This window comes from Dermacentor silvarum, chromosome 1 (assembly GCF_013339745.2).
Source record: "Dermacentor silvarum isolate Dsil-2018 chromosome 1, BIME_Dsil_1.4, whole genome shotgun sequence".
NCBI classification, from domain to species: domain Eukaryota; kingdom Metazoa; phylum Arthropoda; class Arachnida; order Ixodida; family Ixodidae; genus Dermacentor; species Dermacentor silvarum.
Genome location: NC_051154.1, coordinates 384,537,831 through 384,543,015, shown reverse-complemented (window position 1 = coordinate 384,543,015; position 5,185 = coordinate 384,537,831).

Below are 5,185 nucleotides of genomic sequence, written 5' to 3'. Positions count from 1 at the left end.
AGGCGAGAGAGAAAGACGAAGATTGGAGAGAGAGACAGGAAAAGGCAACTACCGATTTCCCCCGGGTGGGTCAGTCCGGGGGTGCCGTCTACGTGAAGCCGAGGCCAAAGAGGTGTGTTGCCTCCGCCGGGGGGCCATAAAGGTCCAAACACCCGGCTTCGGCTCAACCTCCAGGATCCCCTTTTCCCCGGACACGGCTAAGCCACGCACGGTTAAGCGCGGGAGGGTCCAACCCTCTTGTGCTCGGGTACGTGGTGGCGCAACTCACCAAACGCCTGCTGACGCAGACGCCCCTGCGGGGGGCAATGCATGCAACCAAACCAAGGTCGTGAACTTCAAAGCAAGTGCGGTGAATAAATTTAGCACGTGGAAGGGCTAATTTAGACTGGCATCCATCAGGATATGGTGGATAAGTAGAAAGAGGCCGCCCCGTTTTATGCGCAGTGAAGAACTGAAGATGATTCACAATGTGGAGAAGCAAGGACGATCCACGTTGCGGCAGACCAAACAAAGTCGAGACGCAGAAAAACAGGAACCGTGAGCAAAATCATGTAATGGCAGATCATCGCCTGGACATTCGGAGAACCATGAAGCGGCCGAGAATATCAAAAACCACAATACAACGCATCCGTACCAAATTCGTTGATAAGTTCAAGCTTTCTGCAAAATGGTTCTCAAGACTGCCCATTCACGAGAAAAACCGCATGTGTTGTACTACAAGGTCCCGAAGCAGACTGGAGCGGTTGATGGTAGATTTTGTGAACTTAGAAGCATGGTGTACGTGGGCCTTGATAAAACTGGTGGGCACCACTTCCATCTTAAAAGTAAGTTGCAGTCAAAATATATTTCCTCCGTAGCCCCAAGAAAAAGCCTCGTCTGTTGCGTAAGCAAGCAATGTGATGGCTTCTGGGAATATCAGGGCCTGTTGCTGGTGGATTTCTTTGACAAGAGGCCAACATAACTGGACAATACTATGCTACCCTTAAAAATGCCTTTGTGACCCATGAAGCCAAACAATCTGATATCCTTCGCAAAGGGATCGCTCTCATCCCGGTCAACGCGCCTTCATATCGTGCTGCTGTGGCAATAACTGCCATTGATTTCTACGGATTGTTTGTTCCTCTACAACCGCCGAACTAAGGCTATATGGCCCCGTTAGCCTTTCACCTTTCTCTCAAGACGGAGCAGGTACTTTCTTAGGAAAGCGAAGGATAGAAGGTCGCCTCTAATTAAAGGTTCGCAACTCAAGTCCAGCTCAAGAACTAGAATGATGCTATCTGCCACAGGCGAGCTTGAAATTCTGTAGAACTTAAAAACAATCACCGGGCATAGTAATATCATCTGAATGGTGGGTGGCATGCTCATACCAAGAGTATTCTTATTCTGATCCGTACATTTATTTGAAAAATTAGCAAATTGGTAAAAGTTGGAAGTTCTGCACAAAGAAAGCAATTTTCTTATATAGCTCTGCATTTAACATATCTGAGTTACGGTTTTACGCGAACTACCGTGTAAAGGTAATTGTGTTGGCACCTTACACTTACCATATACACTTTCCTTGAGTTGCCTGAAGCCAGCGAAAGTGCACTCGATAAAATTACGGGACATCCTTGAATTTCAACGCCGGCTATTGGCGTGTTTTTGGTCTTTCAGTGGGCATGAACGCATGGCAGGCATGTCCGCCGACCTTGTTTGTGCCTCATGGGTCACGTTAATCCTATTCCATCACTGTACGTTAGGCGCACCAGCAATGTAAACCTGGTGCTGTTTCCACGCGCACATGTGCTTTTTTGACATTGTATGCGACTGCTGCCTCTTTTTTTTTTTTTGGGGGGGGGGCGATATTGAGCTAAACACAGTGCCAACAAGGGATGAGAAAAATGGTAATGATCTTGTAGCGCTACTGCAATCCCTAAATGCCAAGACGGATAAAAACCACGCCAAGGCTTGTTTCTTAAATAAGTGACGTGAAAAATATTCAACTGAATTGGAAAAGCAGGTAACTGACATTAACAATCGCCGCATTGCCGTCAATGAAAAAACGGCTGCCGCAGAAGGTTGTGCTTTCCGGCTTTCTTGTCAACTGCTGTGCGCGATGAAACGGCCCCCACTAGTCGACGTTTAGATAAGTTTGAAGATGGATCACTCCGAAAAACTTTACTCGTTTATGGTTTGGCTGATAAACAGTCTCAATCTTGTGCAGATTCAGAGGAATCTTACGGTATGTGCTGACGAGAACGCTTAAGCTGCAGATCGCGGACGAACCTATTTCTCCAGCTCACATGCTTTGTAAATATCTGCCAAACACACACAGTTTCCTACAATATTTACTAGAGGGAAATCCGGTGCTGCAATCGTTCAACCACCATGGGAATGACGTGAAGTACATGGATTTGTCTGATCTTCGTGCTTGTGCATTGAGGTGTCCTTGTGCTTTGTTTATTACTCTATATATGCCTTCATCGTCATAAACTTCACAGCAATCTTTACTTCTCGAATTCCAGAAGACTCTGCGAATACGGCAATCGCATATTCTTGCAACGGTTCAGCTCGTCGAGGTAGCCAAATCGGAACGCGCCAAGCGTCTCACGGCACAGCTTTGGCCGCGATAATTCGCAAGGGCGTTTTAAGTAGCTTGGCGATGCATGCGTCTGTGGAGTAATGGTTTCAATATCTGGCTTCCGTGTTGGAGGTCGTATGTTCGAGTATTTCCGTCGGACAATTTTAATAACGTGTTTTTAATTCTTTATTAAGCAGTACTTAGTTCAAAATGTAGAGTTTATGCATGTCACGAAGCCTCTGGAAGCCAGAAGGGCGAAGTTTTGGCAAATCTACGTACTTCCCATAACGTCTATCCTGACCGAAACGCCCCCATTGCAGCTCCCGTAGACAGCAGCGCTAGATATTTCTCTGGTAATCATTGTATGAGACTCTATGGCAAAAGAAATGCCGTTCCATTATCGCCAGATTTTCGAGTTTTAAAGTGAAATGTGTAATTTTTGTGGCTAGACCAAAGCTGAAACCAGCCGGCATTAGTGTTTCGGAAGATCACTGCATTCCCACTCGCACATCTCGGAAAAAGCGGACCGAATTTGGGAAAGCCCGCAGTCAACAGTTATTCGTTAACTACAATATGCTCCGCATTAACAAAGAACCTTATATTGTTGTGTCGCTAACGGATAGTGCTTGCAAATTGATTGTCATGTATGTTTATGTTTTCAGGCACGTGGAACTGCATTTAGTAGTCGTTATACGCCTTCGCCATAACAATCAACGGAGACACATCGTCTCTGCTGCCGAAATTCCTATTCCTTTTTCGAACATCGCTAGCATTCTAAAGAAGCATGAAGAACTATCTTCGTTTATCGGCACATGCAGTGCTGATATCCTCATACTAACGGAAACGTGCTTATACACGACGATATCAACATCGAAAGTTTTGAAGGTGAGAAGGATTTCAAGTTCTACCAATAGGACAGCGGTGATAGAGCGGGAGGTGGCGTCCAAATTTCTGTGTCAGATAACCTTCCATCTTTTTATATCTCCGTTGTCTGCACTCTTGAATTAGTGTGCGCTGGTGTTCGCATCAATCATAGTGACATGATCCTTTTTGCCTGCTACCGTTCACCAACCGCACCTTCGTCATATTGTTTTTAGCTATATGACTTCTCCTCATAACATTTTTGTCAGGTATGCTTACTCTCCAATCTTCTTAATGGATGATTCTAATTTTTCTGAAATATCGTCATCAGGTATGCATCCAATACCTACCCATACATAGGGTTCAGCAGCTGATTTTGTAAAATTTATGTTATAACTTTAACTTTGCCAAACTAAACATTAGACAGAACTCATGTGACGATGCCTATCGCTGGTAATTTGATTAGCTATTTGAGTAATGTGATGACACACAGTATTTCTGAAGTTTTTTAACATCTGTTGTTGGCATTCTGTGACTTCCGTCGCTTTGATTATATGTGGCATAACCCGGTATTCCCTCATCTTGCAATGGCACTCGCTTGGCATAGTAACGCTTGAGCATGGCCGCATGCCGACCACTGCATGATGCCTAAGCACTAACGACTATGGAATGACAAAGAAGGAATGACGTCGTTGAAACGACAAATACAGTACGACGACAATGGCATGATGAGAGTGAGATTAGCGTTCTTAAAGGATGACGTTGGTATAACGACAATAGCGTGACGACATGGCGTCTAACAACAGCGCGACATCTGTTGTCATTCTGAGATTTTCGGGGCTTCGGGTAGATGCCTAATAATCCGATATCGTCCCAACTTGCTATAGCACTCACTTGCCAAGGCCATACAGTGATGACGATCACTGTATGGCACCGAGGCAGTGACGATGGAATGATGAAGAAATGATATCGATACAACGGGGAAGGCGTGTGATGACCATTACATGACAATAATGAGATGTCGATTCTTAAATTATGACGATGGTATAACGATGCCGACGTGACAACATGAGGACAATGAGATGACGATGACCGTATGACGACGATGGCGTGATGACGACGGTATCAACCGGATGCCGAAGCTACAATCACGACAATGGCACCATGAGGACGGCATGGCAACGACGGTATGACAACAGATCAATAATAGCAACTGTCCGAAGACGACGCCAGGAAGGGGATGATGGCATGACAACGGCGGCATAATCACGATTGAATGACGACACATAATTACCATAGAATGACAAAGGAGGATTGACGTCGATGGAACGACGAATGCAGTATGACCACAACGGTAGAGCGACAATGAGAAGACGTTCCTGAAGTGATGACAATGGTAAAATGACAGTGTGACGACTTTAATAGCATGGTGCGACGACGAATGCATAACGACGACTGCATGGCGACAACACAATGACGACGATGGCATGACAACGGTATGAGGACAACCGAATGACGAAGTGTGTATGGCAACAAGGCGTAACGGCGACTGTGTCACGAAGCCTGTGTGACGACCATGGTTTGCAACGGCGACATCACGTTAGACGATTGACGGAGATGGATTAACGATGTTGCAACGACCACGACGTTATCACTACCGCGAGCACATACCTAGTGGCTCAAGCTATCAGCAAACTTGGCCCACTGGTTAAGCGTAGAAGGCGTGACAAGGACGGCATGATGAAAGACAGGTGACAAAGCTTA